The 18,002-nt window shown below is 33.5% G+C and overlaps 1 protein-coding gene across 8 annotated transcripts in view; it reads right to left on the reverse strand.

Annotated features, from left to right (window-relative positions):
- Window positions 1-18,002, reverse strand: part of LOC120415778 (four and a half LIM domains protein 2) — a 306,724-nt gene that overhangs the window by 94,364 nt on the left and 194,358 nt on the right. Inside the window, exons 1-2 of one of the 8 annotated variants that reach the window (XM_039577405.2) lie at window positions 16,085-16,498; window positions 9,187-9,217 (exon numbers count right to left, since the gene is read on the reverse strand). The exons of 3 other annotated variants lie outside the window; for them this stretch is intronic. The gene's annotated coding sequence lies outside the window, so the exon portion shown is untranslated. Of the gene's footprint in view, window positions 1-9,186; window positions 9,218-16,073; window positions 16,580-18,002 lie in introns of those variants that run through there. 4 more of the 8 variants (XM_052710347.1, XM_039577407.2, XM_052710349.1 and 1 more) reach the window with 4 other exon arrangements.

An 18,002-nucleotide genomic window follows, 5' to 3' on the forward strand; every position in this document is an offset into this window, starting at 1 on the left:
CCAATTTATATTCAAATACCTCTTAGGTCAGCCATGGAGAAAAAGTAATTTTTAAGAATATGTTACCAAAGATAGCGAGGATAGAACATTGACTAAAATTTGACTGATTTGGGGTCGCTGACCTCAAACTTAATTTTAAGAATAATAGTTAAAACTTTTTTTGTGTCTGCCTAATTCGATAACCTTCTTCAATGATCTTCGGATAATTGAACTTGGGATAATAAAAACTTTGTATAAATAAGTCTGGACTGTTTTTTAAATATAATACAAACAGCTTGTCATAAATGTCAATATTTATAAAATACTATTTATTCAAGGATGTAAATATTGGTCAAAGATTGGCGGGAGGAGTATTGCAAAAAAATTATAATAAATAAATATATATTTTCGTAATTAAAAGACGCAACTTTTGGTACCCAGACATGTATAGGTCATCGCTGAAATTTTTAAGTTATCGCAGTTTTTGTGAAAAAAGTTGATTTTTTGCCAATTTCGTCATTCTCCGGTTTTTGCGCGCGGCGCATCAGAAAACACGGATTTTATTTTCAGGAAATCATATCTCGGAATCTTGTTAATGAACTCCTCCCATTTTTCAGTATGTTATGTAAAAATGTCCGGGGAATCCGATAAAATTATTTCCAGACATAGGCTCTTTGGTCCAGACACCGTCAAAACGGCATTTTAAAGTTGCATACGCCCTTTTCATATGTTAGGCTAGATTTTTGAAACTTCTTACTATTTTTCTTTGAAAGGCCAACTTATCACCTTTCATTTGCGTATCGTCGCCATCGTGCTAACTTGTCGTACGTGCATTTTGGGCCAAATTGAGTTAAGAACGCCTTATTGTACAGCTCACAATGCCTCACCTTTTGACCTTCACAGATCCCCAAAATTCGATTTCAATCCTGAGATATTCAACAAACACCGAAAAAACTCCGTGCATTTTTGTCACTTTATATATGAAAGTAGTTTCAATCTTGTCGTGCTATCTTGTCACTCCATGAAAATTGATGTAAGTGCGACAAAAGGCCAAAGGGATTTCAGGCCAGGAAAGTCAGGATGCGTTTGTCACACGTACAAGCTAGACTACCGTAAACATTTGTAATTATAACTCAGGACTCTAGCAACCAACTTCAACCAAACTTTGGGAAAATGCACAGAATGGTGAGCCAAACAAAACGTGTTTGTTATTGTTTACATTGCGTGCTCTCGTTTTTGTATATTCAAGGTCAAACATTAAAACGCGTTTTTCTCGGAACGTCGAAATGGCGGGTGCGACAAGATAGCACGACGACGTCGGTATAAGACAATTGAAATCGGTTGAAATGGCGAGGAGTTATGATTTTTCGAAAAAAGTGGTTTTTGCCGTGTGTAACTTAAAGTTTTCGATCCAACAGCATAATTGCTTCCAGCATATCCTGATTCAACCTTTCCTTATCACTAAATAATAGATAATCAAAATTCATTTTAACCACATCAGATATCCTCCCAAACAAACCGCTTATCTCAACCCGAGTCCTAAACCCAGACCACTCAAGTTATTCAAGGTCGAACCGTAATCGTACTAATACGCACATCGCCCAACCCAGCATGTGTGCTCTCCGCCCAGCCTATCTTGCAGGCGCAATAAAAATTCAAATCGTCCCCTGAATGTATGCATGCGGGGACCTTTCGCCTCATTTGAACTGAATTCTATTCCTTCCCTCTCTGTCTATGTTCCGTTCGCCGTTGGTGGGCTGCCGGTCGCCGTCTTTTAGAAGTCTTTACCGCCCACCACACAAATACACACGCACACTGTCACACGATGTCAAAGTGTTCTACGCTCTGTTTTGGCAGACTTTGTTGCTGTGTTAAGCGAAAATTGTTTTTTTTTCTCGCTACCCACCCTTCTTCGACATTTAAATGTCATTGAGCCTGCTGCTGCACTCTAATCTTCGAATGTCACCCCGCACCACCCCACGTTAGGACTTGGATCTTCCGGAAAATATACGATAAGAGGAGTTCCCCTCCTGCTGATTCTCCACAAAAAAAAGATGGGCTGATTAGCAAGGCAGGGTTCGTTCTACCACTTTTGGCGCCTCATTTGGCCGGAGTAGACACGGAAAGTTAAGAAATCGTATTTTTTTGTTGTAATTTTTCAGAAAATTTCAGAACGTCAAACCTCCTACCAATCATACAAAAATAAACCCCTAAAAGTAGCCGTCACGCCTTTCCAGTGCTTCGTCTCGGATTGACACATTGACTGACTCAGTCTGGTCGGCATGAAACGTCGTTTATTCTGCTGGTGAGCACTCCGAGAGAGAGCTCACTTGCTCCAAGCATGACATATTCCAAGATATATCATCAACCTGGCCTGGCTTACGACTACGATTCGTCGTCGCCGTCTCCGTTCAGCGACGTTCAGCCGTCTTTTAATTAATTTAATTGCACAGCACCTACACGCGCGACTTGCGCGCCTCATTCGCGAGCCAAAGGATGGTGGCGCGGCGATAACAAACGGAGGAAAATTGTGGGATTTTGGGGGAAAGCATTGGAAATTGGTTGATTTTATTTCGGAGATTCTGATGTTTACATTTTATTTCTTTTTATATTGCTTTTTAAGATATATTAGAAAAAACCTAACCTAACCTATTTTTTTTTATAAATTTGCAAAATAATGTTTCAAATTATCACAACACTCTAGCACAGTGTTTCTCAACCTTTTTCGTTCCATTTCCCCCTTGACTAATTTTCAAGAGCCTATTTCTTCCACTGATGTTCAACTTGTTGGTATCAATGCATGAATATCAAAATTTGATGAAACAAATCAAATTTTCTTACTGAGAATAAACAAATCATGTAATACATGAGAAAAATATTACATAATTTCATACACAAATGAATTACTTATTTTGAATAAACTTTTTGTGCCAGTTGAAAGAATGCTAAAACAATAATTTCTTTTAACTTTTGATATTCAATAGAGTATTCAGCAAAACCTTACAAAAATTTTCAATGTTCAGTTTAATAATTAACAAAACATTTTTTTTGAAAAATCTTTTTCAAAAAACTTAAACAACATCTGGTGTTCTTTTTGGAATTAAAAATATTGAGAATCATTTAAAGCAAATCTGTTTTAGTATTTTAAGAACCATTCATGCATTAACCCATGTTATAGCTTTCAGAAGTGAAAGTGATCGCTTAAAAAATAAAATTTATTTATCAATTTTGGAAAAATGCCGTAAATTCATTTAAAATTGTTAAAAACTGTGAAAATTACAAAAATAATTTGAATAACGTTGAAATTTATTTGCAAATATGAAATTTACAAAGAAAGCATCAGATAAGATTTTGTTGCATGCATGTTTAAATAAATTCGATTTATGATACATCCTCATTCCCCCCAAAAATGGTCAAATTCTCCCCAGGGGGGAATATCTCTCTTGTTGAGAAACACTGCTCTAGCAAAATGTGGACTAATTTGAACGGCATGACAACACAAAAGCCTCCTGATTTATTTTTTTTTATGCCTTTGGTATGCCCGAAGAAGTCATTTTGCATCATAAGTTTGTCCATATAATTTTCCATACAAATTTGGCAGCTGTCCATACAAAAATGATTTATGAAAATTCAAAAATCTCTATCTTTTGAAGGAATTTTTTGATCGATTTGGTTTCTTCGGCAAAGTTGTATTTATTGATAAGGACTGCATTGAGAAAAATGATACACGGTAATTTTTTTTGCGGTGATTTTTAATTTTACCTTTTGTCACTAAGACATGATTTGCAAAAAAATCACTATTTTCATTTTTTTCTGATTTTTTTTAAGGCACATCAAATGCCAACTTTTCACAGAACGGGCAAATATCATTGACCGAGTTATACATTTTTCAATCAATACTGAATTTAAAAAAATCGAGATATTGGTCGCAACATTTTTTTCAACTTTTTCTATTTTTAGTCGTTCAAGAATGAAAACGTAAGTAGTTCTCGACAAAATTACAAGATTTTTTTTTAAATTGGACAGGATGTTGGCAAGATTCTTTTTTAAGTTTCGCAGATTTTCGAGGTTTTTTTTTAGTTACAAAAAAAGCTATTTTGCATCATAAGTTTTTCCATACAAGTCTCTATAGAATTTTGAGGGGCTGATAAAACAAAATGGGCATGTATAGATTCGAAAATCTGTATCTTTTGAATGGGTTTTCTGAGCAATTTGATGTTTTTGGCATAAATGAGTAGAACTCTGTCAAATAAAAAGCTATACGAAAAAAGATCGTTTTTTTACGTTTTTAGCCAAATATTAGTTTCCCAAAATACGTCATTAAAAAAAATATTATAGCGGTATATTAGCGAAGCTATGAATTTTGATTGCTTTTGATGAAAATATCAAGCATGTGTGCAAACAGATCGCTTAATACATTTTTCGATGTAAAGAAAAATAAGCAATCGAAAATTACTTTACAATTTTGTTCGGTATTATCAACTATATGTTTAGTTACAAAAATAGGAAAGTGTTAAACAAAAATGCAACAAAAATGTTTTTGAAAAACTCAGTAAATTATTCATTTAAGACTCTGTTAATCGTGCTGCTCGCTGCTGAGATAAAGCCTCTTAAAGTTTAGAATTTGTGAGAAATGAGTTTTTCTCAGTGCCACCAAAATTGCCTGATTTTTTTTTTAACAGACGATATCTCAGAAACATTTTTTAGTTCAGAGTTTCTCAGAAACAACCTTCAAGTTTCAAAATGTTTAAATTAAGGTATTTCAACCATTTAAAAATGTCAGGCAATATTTTTAAATTATTTGTAATGAGAAGTACTGAAAATTTCAATAAGTTACATTTTTAACATTGACAACCGACCCAATAGATTTTGAAATCCCTTCTCATTACTCATTAAATTAACAAAAATGAGTAACACTAAAACCGGAAATAATATTCATTCGAATTATCAATTCTTTAGAATGATGTAATGATTTTTTTAAAGACTGTTTTTTTTAAAGTACCGTCATCAGGGGTGACATTGGGTATGGGGATAAAATTGGGTCATACAAATTTTAGCATTTTGTACGACCCAATCTCACCCCCCCCCCCCTGGCCCTGTTGGTTATCCCATCAAATCAAATCAAATCAAATTTTTTTTATTTGGTTCAAACTCAATTTGGTATCTTGGACAAAGTTGCAGGTGAGGACTATTCAGAAAAAAATTGGAACACGATTTTAAAATTAATTTTTACCAACAAAAAAAAAAAACAAATTCTCAAATCTTTATACTTTTATTATGGATTTCTTTTTTTGTTTGGGGACAAAAACCGCAACTTTTGAGGCATAGTGAAGTTTAAAAAAATTCCCCAAGTCATGAGTTTTTTTTAGAAAAAAGTAGTTTTTATGGATAAAAAGGATTTTTGGCAAAAACAACTCTTCAGTTTTAAAGTTAAATCAAATTTCAAAAACTACTCAACAATTCATTTGATAAAAAGCACCGTTTCGAACATATTGCCACTTAACCCTTTCAGGCCTGATGGGTCATATATGACCCATACCGAAATTCGGTTGTATAAAATCACACAGTGCTCAAAACATATAACATTGTTCAGCAAAGTTATAATTTTTAAAATTTTCCAAAAGAGCATTAAAAATTTATTGGAATCCAGAATAACATTTAAAATTGGCACAATATTGAATGCTTGGCCCTTTTAAAATGTTAGTCTTGATTTAAAAATTTTCAAAATATTTCTTTGGCTGATTTTGAAGAGAATTGAAACGAAAGGAGAAACGTATTTTTTAAAATTGTGAAAATATTCCTTCTATAAAGATGATCAAATCTCACAAAATATTTTTTTTTCAAACACACAGATAGTTTCAAGGATATCGTCAAATGAAAATTTTTGGCTTGAGGAAGAAACTATAAGCATAGTCGTTTTTTTACAATTTTATATTTTTTCAACAACGTCACATTTTTTTATTCTTGCTGTGAAGAAACATTTTTTTGAAAATTTATCATAAAGATCGCTTACTTTGCACTTTGTAAAAAATATTAAAGCTCTTTTTGGTGGCAAATCGCAGTTTTTTAGATTGATTTTTTGATGGATTATAAAAAAACATTGTATATATTTTTTTTAATTTTCCTATTTTAAATGCTTAGATTTGAAAATGGCCTTGTCTTGTTTAACTTTGAAAAAAATCTGAAAATCAGGACCCAAAAACTGTTAGGCTGGTATATTTTTTTCTGGTTTTATAAACATGAACTTGTTATTGAATTTTAGAAAAAAAATAGAATGTTAAGGTGTTTAGTATTATTGTATCTCTTATAGAAAAACTTAAAAAAGATGTTATAAGCTTAAAAGATCTTACTTGATAATAAACTCAAAAATATAGTTACATAAAGACTTTTATATAGTTAGTTGACGGTTGTATAGGTTTTTCCAATATTTTGTAGTAAATTTTTAAAGGGAGGACACAAAAATTCATAAAAAATAAAATCTGCATTGCTTAAATAGATTGTAACTTTTACAGAGTACATTATTCAACGTTTATTTTGGTATTCAGAATGGTTTCTTTCTACAAATTTTTAATCTTAAGGTCACAAATCGGGGAAAGACATAAATCTTTAGGAGCAAAAATATGTTTAAAACATATTATTTGTCTTTATCGCATACAGCAATTCTCCACGAAAACAGTATGATTCGAAAAAAAAGTTCTCCGATAGGGCTCAAAACTTTTCTGGGGGTTCCTAGGCCGAAATAATTAGTCCCATATTTTTTTATTTTTTGGCCATTAGGGTGACCTACGCCGTTTTAGGGTGTTCCGAAAAATTGTCATTTTCGTTGATTTTCGCAAAAACCATTTTTTTTAAATCATAACCCCGCGCCATTTCAACCGATTTTAGCTGTCTTGGACGCAAATGAAAGGGTATTAGCTATGATTTTAAGGAAAAAAGTTTGAAGTTTCAAATATCTTGCCTGACATTTGGAAGGTCGTATGAAAACTTAAAATGCTGTTTTAAAAGTCTCGGGACCAACAGCCTCTGTTTGAAAATATTTTTACCGAATTCTGCGGAAAATTTTACATAACATATAAAAAAAAATGCTCACACACTTGAGCAACAACAAAAAAAAGTGAGTCAGATCACAGCACGACACCGCACATTGCCGGATTGCGCGCGGCTCATTTTCACCATACAGGTTCATTCCGACCGATCGTCGATGATTTGTGGCCAATTGCAACCGCCACAAACCGGGAGCCATACCCAAATGCCCATACCAGAGTGACACAGTGTCACTCCGCGTTAATGTGACAACCTCCGCTCCGCCATGCTGCTACTTATTCGCAACGGATCGTTTTTATGGCTCTTTTAGTTGCGGTCCCCTTGCTAAGGAGCCTGGGTATTTGAAAAGGCATTTGGTTTCACTTCTGTGTGGCTTCAAGAAGTTTGGGACAGTAAGAAAATTTGAGCCAAATTGTTAAAGTAATAATCCACAACGAAATTTAAAAAAAAAATGATAAACACATCATTCATAAAAAAACAATTTAAAAAAACTATTTTTTTCAAAAGTGCCCAAATTTCGTAACGTCATGATTCGAAATCCGGACACTTAGTAGCATATCATTTTCGTTATAGCTGACAAAAAATCATGTAATAAGTTGGAAATGAAGAAATATCATCAGGATGTAGTATAAACAGTCATTTTTAAGAGAATGCATGCAAAATATGTCTTTTCTAACAATTTTTCATCAGAATTTGAAAATTAAGATGACTTGTTGTGCTTCGAATCCCGGACACTGATAAAAGCTGATTCGAAATCCGGACACTTTTGCTTCGAATTCCGGACACTCGATTTCACTTATGAATCGCACAAATTTGGACTGAAATGTTAGTGAATGGCATTCTTTAGGTATCAAATAAGCTGTTAACATCAAAATAATCGATATTTTAAATAAAAAATAGCTTTAATTTAAGGAAATCAAAACCATAAATTTCTGCTTTGCCTTCCCGGTGCTTTAGACGCCTATGAAATATTTCACGTGAAATGTTTCGTATTTTTGGTAATCTTATTATTTTATTTTATTTTATTGTTTTGACATTAACTAAAGCGTTCAAACAAACTTTAAATGAAAGTTGATGTAAAAATTTATCAAATAACACAGTTTTGACATTCATAATGCGAACTTATATCCAAATAATTGATAAAACAAGATGAAGTGTCCGGGTTTCGAAGCGTCCGGGAATTCGAATCATGACGTTACCTTCTTTCACGTTTTGATCGAGCCCAATCCCCAAAAGGGTTGAAAAAAGCGCTTGTAATTAATAACACCCAGCTTCCATCTATCTTCGGGTTCCAATGTGGTTTGGAACAAGTAGAAAAACGCGCGACAGATCAAATAAACAGTGTGATAAATAGTTGATTCGCCATTTTTTCTCCTCTTCTTGGTTTCCCCCTCGGCGACGACGTGCCTTGCAATTCCGATCCGCCGCGGCCAAGTCTGAGTCAGAGCCGTTAGGCGACTTGTTATTGCTAATTATTGAATGTCTGTTTTTCTTGTATTTGTGTGATTTGTGTGCAAAGTGCAGCTTTGCAGTTCTTAATGAAATCAACATTTAAAAAGCTTTATCAAAAATAAAGTAAAAAAATACAATAATTTGTGATTCCACAGAGAATCACTCAATTTAAAACCACCATTCATCATTCAAGTGCAAGAAAGAGATGGTTAAAACCATTACTAATAACCAACTTAACATCGAAAACAACATTCATGACACTGTTTTTCGCTATAGCTTAGGCTTGCTCTTGTTAGCCGTGTTGTTCTTATTGATTGGCTGTCGATGCCTACAGAGCAAAACCATATGCCTATATTTAATTTCGGTTTAAAGAAGTAAGTTGGGCCCGTTTTTGGTTTGGTCCCGCGGCGACGACGACGAAAGCAGAGTGGCGGCCTTTGCCTATATCTAGCAAGGCGTAAATTTTTAAGGCAAAACCAAAGTGAGTGAGTGTGGCTTTTTGGAGGCAATCTTTGAGGTTAATCTTGTTTTGAACCCACGGCGGCGGCGGCAGCATCTTTGCGTACTCTTGTTGGCTGGATTGGCGGTAATTACTGATGTTTAGGATGGGCGAATTTGATGTGAGTATTTGGTATTTTGTTAAGAAAACAATATTAAAGCATAGTACTTATTGCATGAAACATAAATAGAGAGCTAGATATTTGTATTTACCGATATAAGAGATGAAATGTGTTAAATTTACCTGTAACAAAAGAGAAAAAGATGTTAGTTAAGTAATAAAAATTTGAGTGGATATTGATATTCATTTAATTTTTATTCAGCTTAATTACATATATAGATAAACTTTTAGACGTTTTTTTAATATTCTCAAGCAAAAAGAATCTACACTGTACATACTGATTACTAGCATAACTTACCTAACAACCGATTGTTTTTGGACGAAGCATTGAAGTAATATCCTAATATTGCTAGCTATTGATTAACTCCGTTTTGATGACTTTGCCTTTTCAGTTTTGTTTACCACTGTTGTTCACTCATCGCTATCATTAACAGTTTATGGTGCTTTTATGCACTGTTCCGTTTTGTGCTTCAACTTTTTTCTGTTTTCTTAAAGCTATTATTGTATATTTTATGAAATCTGAGAAATTCTTTGTTTTTATAATTGCAATATTTTTTTCAAACCAAAGTTTTTCTTGCATGGATGATTTCAGCCAATGTAATAAAAAATATGATTTTCGTTGTTCGAATAAAATAAAAACAAAACATTTTAGCAGTTTTCTACGGAATCGGTATTTTTTCTTTAATTTTAATTTTTCCATTTTTTAATCCAGCTGAAACTTTTTTGGTGCCTTCGGTATGCCCAAAGAATCCATTTTGCAAAATTAGTTCGTTCATATAATTTTCCATACAAATTTGGCAGCTGTCCATACAAAAATGATATGTGAAAATTCAAAAATCTGTATCTTTTGAAGGAATTTTTTGAACGATTTGGTGTCTTGAACCAGGGCTGTGGAGTCGGAGTCGGAGTCGGAGCCGGAGTCGGTGGAGTCGGGTCTTTTTGGGAAGCCTGGAGTCGGAGTCGGAGTCGGAGTCGTCAAAACTCGAACAGCTGGAGTCGGAGTCGGAGCCGGAGTCGGCTAAATTTTATGAGCTGGAGTCGGAGCCGAAGATTTCTGATAACCCGGAGTCGGAGTCGGAGCCGGAGTTATCTTAAATTCAAGAAAAAATATGTTTTTTTATTGTTCAGTATTTCCTGTATAAATGCTTAATTTACAAAACCACTTATATTTTTAATTGATTCATCAGATGCCATTATGTATTTGAAGCTTTTTATTGTGATTGAAAAGCTCTAATTGGGTTATTACACTATAATCACTTAAAGATAACCTTTTATCCAAGTATGTAGTATCGTAACTCAAAAATAATAAAAAAATATTGGTTATGTAGTCAGACTACATTTATGTGCCCTTTCAACTAAAATTTGAGAAAATTTCATTTCTGAAAAAAGTTCACACAAAGTCATCTTTTACCCCGATAGCGAATGTCTTAGAGGTTTTAAGTCAATTCATTTGTTAGGAAAAAATTACGAGGTACATAAAAAGATTATAAATAGTAATCACTCTTTTTGCAGATCGAAAAATAGTCACTGACAGTTTAACTTTTGTAACAAATAATCAACAATAATAACAATCTCTTACTTGAAACTCAACATGCGCATTTTGTTTATAACTGAGTACAAGAAATCAAAGTGTTGCATTTAAAATAATTGAAACTAACAAAAAATGTCAACAGAAGTTGCAAAAAATTTGAAATAATCATTGATTGTTGATGTTGATGTTGTTTTTGAGTAAACTATTTTGATATCGTTGCAAATTATCGTTGAACAAATCTCAAGAATTTAGTACAAAAATGAACTAATAAAAAATGTGTAGAACAAAATTTAGGATTTAAATTTACTATTCAAATATTATAAATAAAAAGAAACAGAATCAAAATATTATCAACTGGTACGAATTTTCTCATACTGTATGTCTAACGCCAATATGACGAAAAGTGATAATCATTGCAAACCAATGTACCTTAAAAAAATGAAATATTTGTAACCTAGAAAATATTTTACTTGTCGATATTTGTTTTTTATTATATTTTATGTTTTTTTTCATATATTTTGATGGAGGCGAAAGATCATCCATAAAGCTTCGTTTTAGGTGAAGATTCACGAAATATCGTGCACCTCCTTTTTAAAGAATATAAAATTTTAAAATTAAAATAAATTAACAATTTTAGGTTAAATTACAAATGTCAGCCTGAAAGTGAGCAAATTGAATTTTAATGTTCAATAGATCATTAAGGCCAGGTTTCTTTTAGTTATTCATTCAAAAATAACAATTTAATATTTAAATTTATTAGCTTTGAAAAAAATATTTTCAAATTTGAGGTTAAGCAATCCTTATTTACTTACAAAACTGTTCTTCTCAAAATGCCTCTAAAACTGAAGATATTTTTTGATTTCTGTTTCCATAACGTGTAGAACTTGTAACCAAGAAACTTTTTTTCCGTTTATTTGCTTCACTTTACTTTTACTTAACTTATTTTTATTGAGAATAACATGACGCTTAGAGAGTATTTAAATAATCCTATTTATCAATGTTTTAAAAATAATTAACCAATAATAGTTAACTAACTTTTGAAACATTTAAAATATGTGGAGTCGGAGTTGGAGTCGGAGCCAACCATTTGTTGAAAGCTGGAGTCGGAGTCGGAGTCGGCTAGAGTTGGTAGGCCGGAGTCGGAGTCGGAGTCGGAGCCAACCATTTGTTCAAAGCCGGAGCCGGAGTCGGAGTCGGAGTCAGCTAATCTGAGAAAGCCGGAGTCGGAGTCGGAGTCGGAGTCGTTTGAAACATGACCCGACTCCGCAGCCCTGTCTTGAACAAAGTTGTAGGTATGGATATGGACTACACTGAAAAAAATGATACACGGTAAAAAATTGGTGGATTTTAATTTGACTTTTTGTCACTAAAACTTAATTTGCAAAAAACACTATTTTTGATTTTTTTTTTTTTGATATGTTTTAGAGAACATTAAAACTTTTCAGAAATTTCGAGAATGGGCAAAAATTCTTTGAACGAGTTATGATTTTTTGAATAAATACAGATTTTTTAAAAAAATCGAAATATTGGTCGCAACAATTTTTCAACTTCAGTTTTCGATGTAATCAAGTACTTCAGTGATTTTTTGATAAAGTGCACCGTTTTCAAGTTATAGCCATTTTTAGGAAACTTTTTTGAAAATAGTCGCAGTTTTTCATTTTTTTTATGGGTACTAGACCCATGTTTGCCCACCTTTAAAAAAATATTTTTGAAAAGTTGAGAAAATTCTCTATATTTTGCTTTTTTGAACTTTGTTGAAACGACCCTAAGTTGCTGAGATATTGCCATGCAAAGGTTCAAAAACAGGAAAATTGATGTTTTTTAAGTCTCACCAAAAAAATCCATCATTTTCTAATGTCGATATCTCAGCAACTTATGGTCCGAATTTCAATGTTATAACATGAAATATTTGTGAAATTTTCCGATCTTTTCGAAAAAAATATTTATTAAAAAAAATTAAAAATAGTGTTTTTATGCAAATCAAGTTTTAGTGATAAAAAGTTAAATAAAAAATCACCATTTTTTTACCGTGTATCATTTTTTTCCAGTGTAGTCCGTATCCATACCTACAACTTTGACCAATACACCAAATCGATCAAAAAATTCCTTCAAAAGATACAGATTTTTGAATTTTCATACATCGTTTTTGTATGGACAGCTGCCAAATTTGTATGGAAAATTATATGGACAAACTAATGATGCAAAATGGCTTCTTTGGGCATACCGAAGGCACCAAAAAAGTTTCAGTCGGATTAAAAAATACAAAAATTAAAATTGAAGAAAAAAGACCGATTTTGTAGAGAATTGCTCAAAATATTCTTGCAATTTTTTTCATAAACCGAATATGTGTTAAATTTGATTCAACAAGTATATTGTGATATTTTTTTAAGATTGCAGAGATTTGTTTAAATATTATTGATTTTTAGAATTCATTTAAAAGCAAACATTATTGTAAAAGTAACATATAGTGACAATAGTCGTTTTTCCCTTTTTCACCGGTCAATGATTTAACGGAGGAGCAAAAAAAAAATAGATTGTAAAATTGAAATTTATCAGAGTAAAGAAAAATATTGAAAAAATAAATTGCTATTTACTTGATAGGGGAGAGTGGGGAGACTTGATCCTCTTTTTTGTATCGCACATAATTCTGTCAATTTCTCACAAAACTATGATCTTTTTGCGTGAATTGAAAGCTTAAACATTCAACTATGTTTGGCTGATAAGGGTATTTCATCAAATAAACTCTTCGAATCATGCCAAGCGTTTTAAACAAATATTTTAAACCGGCATTTTCAAAATGTTGGGGGTAATTTGATCCCCCTTATAACATTTTGAAGAAATCTTATGGACAATGTTTCTTATTCATCCAAACTTTTAATTTCTATAAGTTACAGCAATTTCATATTAAACTTGTACGTTTGTGTTCAAAATATAACAAGTTTAGCTGCAGAATATTTAAAAACTAAAAATTATCTTTTTTAGACCAAAATTGAGCATGTTTACAAAAGCTGGTAATTTTTGTTTACAAAACTTTTGAAAAATGGTTCAAACTGCAATAAGTTATGTACAACTATACGAAAGGAAACTATGTACGAAAACTCAGTCCAATTATTTAATCTTTAGGCTGATTCGAGTGACTGCAAAAAAGGAAGGGATCAAGTCTCCCTAAACGCACTTTTTTAAACAATTGATTTTAAAAATAGTATGACGATAAATTTAACGTCAAATGCGTAAGGGTTTTGGAGTTGTATGTTTATCAAACAATTCATGTATGAAAAATATTTTTTTGAACAATTTTTGAGTGCTTTCTATACTTATCAAAACAAAAGAAAAAGATCTCTTGGATGTTTTTTGCAGCACTCCCCTACTCTAAAAAATATTTTATCAATTTTATTTATGAAACTAACCTAATTTAGCAATATTTTCAATAATAACAAACAAAGCAATATTTTTAGTAGGTTTAGGATTGTTTTCTGTTCGGATTTAGAATAAAATTTTGAAAATTTCGTTTCAGATTAAATTATTTTTGCCTCTTGATTTTTAATTTAGTTTTTGAAAAGTGAGATGAAAACTCTAAAAATATTATCAACTGGGCAAAATGTCGCAAAAAAAAGTTATTTTAATTGTTAGATTGTTTTGTTAAATTTGGCTTTGATATGAAATTCAATAAAATGTAAAGGATAAAATAGTAGCAAATCAGCGAAAACTGTTTAGCTATATTAGTCGAACATTAAAAAAGCAGCTCAATAAATGACAATACGCATGCCCTACATTTTAGTTTCAAAATAGATATAGAGCCCATCCATAAACCAAGTGGACTTTTTTTAAAATTACTAAAAGTTTTTTTAATTGTCACGTTGAACGTTAAACGTTGAAAGTTATGATTTTTCAAGTTTATTGATAACAATATATAATAAAGCATAAAAAGTAGATTCTGCAAGTTTAACATAACATTTTGATAGTTATTTTTATATTTTTCTCGTTTTGCGATATTTCCGTGAAATTTGTTGTTTTGAAATGTAGGTCCCCGTGAAATTTGCAATTTTTGAGCGTGAAAAATCACTAAGCCTATTTATTAGATTGATGAGTCCAAAAACATTAAAAAAATGTATTTTTAATTAAATTTTATGCAAAAAGCGTGATTGGGGCAAAATGCACCGGTGTGATGCTCCTTTGCAAAAACAGCGGTGTCATCTAGTGGTGACTAGTGAAACTGATTTACCCCGGTGCATTTTGCGCCCAGTTGTTGTGGTGCATTTTGCCCCAAAGTTGGGGTGCATATTGCCCGCATGGTTATTTGAAATGAATCAAACATGTTTTTCAAGAATTTGATATTTTCGATCAATTTTGAGATTTTCAAATACTTTTTTCACATGGATGACGAAGAATATTAGTTGTTTTGGAACATCGAACAAAATTCTTCCATAAAAATGCTGTTTTAGTTGAAAAATTACAGCTTTCTCTCTCCCACTAAGTGCGAAAATTGGCCAAAGAGATTCCAGGTCAGAACGTGTTTGATACAGGTACGAGCTCGACTACCGTAAACATTTTCAATTATATTTCGGGACTCCAGCAACCAAATTCAACCAAACTTCAGGACAATTCTCAGAATGGACAACCAAACAAAACGTGTTTGTTATTGTTTAAATTGCGTGCTCTCGTTTTTGGTTATTCAAGGTTAAACATTAAAACGCGTTTTTTCTCGGAACGTCAAAAAGCGACGTACGGAAAAATAGCAAGACAGCGTCGAAATACTATCAGAATGAAATATAAACGAAACAAGATAAATTGCAATTAGAGGGTCAAACAGCCGAAGATATGTGCAATTCCTCAATTTGGCATAAAGTTATAAATAAAAGGTAGAAAAAAATCTCAACGCATCGCAACGCTCTTACGATCGATTTTGCTCAAAATTTGGAATATAATTTGATAGCAAACTAAATTCTTAAGCAAATTCGACGTCGATCGAATACGAGAAAATATTTATTAGCTTTCATCTGACCATCTTTTGGTCTCTTTTAAACAACCTTCGAAAATAAGTCTAATCCAAAGGTAAACAAACAAACAATTCTTTTTCTCCCACCCTAATCCAATATTAATAGCAAAACGAGAGAGAGAGAGACCACGACACTTTGTCCTACAGTCGGCAGGTTCTGTTATTACTTCATCGTTTTTGGCCCCAAAAAAAGCGCTCGAAGGTGGTGGATTGCAGCAGAGGGGAAAATTAGAAAATTAGTTCACCCGCCCAAAATAGGCCCCAACAATAACAACAACACACAGCTTAATATCAAACACACACACACACACTCTTATTTTCTGAGGACATCAGGTTGACATTTCAAGCAAGCAGTTCAGCATCCTCGCAGCAGCAGATTAGTTCAGGCTCCTTTTACTTTCGCATGTGTGTTACGGCGGTTGCAGACCTTGCAGGCGCGCACGCTGCCTAACCTGACACTAACACGTTTGACGTTCGTTGATGATGTTGTTGTCGTTGTCGCCGGGGGTGGTGTTGATAGGTTATCCGTTCTTCTTTCCCTTCCGTTTCCGGAGCACTACGTTATCACTTCTTTACTCCCCCCTCCCTGTTCCACCGTTTAATGGCCTGTGTCACGTCACGCACGAAGGTGTGTTTTGGGGTTTGCCTACCTTGCAGGCGCTTTCACAACAAAACACACATACACGAGCGCGCGTTTGTTACGGGGTGAAATGGACCGTTGCTCGGGGATCACCAATTACCGGCGGGCACTCGGATTTCGTTTTTCGTTTGAGGTTATGTTTCGCAGGACGTCGTAGCGCGCGCGTTTCGACTTTGAGGTTAGAAGGGAAACCGTCGTCGCGCGATGTTTAGGGTTTTGGTCGGTCGGTGATTGGTGTCTGCACTAGTCTGACGCTAGTCCGAACTTGGAGTGGCAAGTGCCAGTCTACTAGCTATCTGTCGTCGTCGTCGGTTCGGGTCGGTTCTTCTCTTCTGAAAAAAGCTGTTGGCTCTCTGCCCGGCGGCGATTTCGCTCTCAGGGTCTCTCTCTCGCATGTTAAATGTTTTGTGGAATTGTGCTGGGGTGCTCGTCGTGTGGTAGGACAAGTCAGTTGGCATACGAAGGGTGGGCACATGTCGCGGACCGGTGGCAGTAGTAGCTTCTAGGCGTCATCAGTTTGATTTGGTGGCAGCTGCTGCTGCTGCTGCAGTGCTGCAACATTAGGACCAGCGAGTGTTGATTGCAGTCAGCGTATGTTGGGACAAGTGTGCACGAAAAGTTTGAATTTGATAATCTCACAAATGAAACAGAATACCAATTCCCTTTAAAATTTGTTTTTTTTTAAGTTGGCTAAGAAGTTCAACATTTGTATTACATTTGTTTTCGCATATATTCGGATTTTAAGAATTCAGGTTAAAATTTTGAAGATCTGGCAACCCTGTTTCAATTTCTACCTACTAAATCGGCAAAAATATCAGAATATGGTTTGAGCACATACTGATTTTTTTTAACTGATTTCAGGGCATTAAAATATAAATTTCCATTTGTTAACAAAACAAATTTGAAGACATTTGGTTGAATCTTTGCTATTTTAAGTAAGCAGTTTCGAAAAACGGGTGCCACGATATCTCAACACTGACCAGATCGGCTCAAAATGTTGGTGAAGACTCGTTAAAATGATCCCGTGTGCATGACGAAGGCCGATTTTCAAAAAGTTTATTTTTAAAAAAGATATTTTTTATGTTTATCATATACAATACCCCTGTTTATGATTTTTGTATATTTTTTTTAATTTCGAGAGAAATTTAAAAAAATATTGACAATTAACAAATGTTTTGAACAAAAAAAAATGTGAACTTAAGCATCCATCAACTAACATAGCAGTGGCTCCGACCTCTTGCGATTTTCGAGAAACTTTGTCCTAAGGGGTAATGTTGGCCCCTGATTACGAATCCAAAGCCCATTTATTGATGTATCGTGACGGTGGGGGTTTTCAATGGTTTCAAGTTTCAAATCGTCATCGGATAGAAATTTTGCGTCAAAGAGTATATTTCATAAATAAGTTAAACATTACTTTAAACCCACTGTCAATTCTTTAACCCAACTGTAAAATTATCGAGGCTTGATTACAATAACGATAATTCTATCGTATTCGCGAATCGATAACGAGAATCTATCGTCATCGTTATCTTATCGCCGATAATGGACGATAAATTGTTTTTTTGTTCTTTAATCGACTTAATTCAATCATATCATGTAAAATTTTCAATGATTTCATTTAGAATATTCACTCGAGTCTGCTTGTCTGTGAAACGAGAAAGAAGCGCGTTCGATCGGTCTGCGATTTTAAACTTTTTTCGGTGTGTTTTTTACAGCTTTCAAAGCATCCGCTGGCGTGTAG

This window comes from Culex pipiens, chromosome 3 (assembly GCF_016801865.2).
Source record: "Culex pipiens pallens isolate TS chromosome 3, TS_CPP_V2, whole genome shotgun sequence".
Taxonomy (NCBI): Eukaryota; Metazoa; Arthropoda; class Insecta; order Diptera; family Culicidae; genus Culex; species Culex pipiens.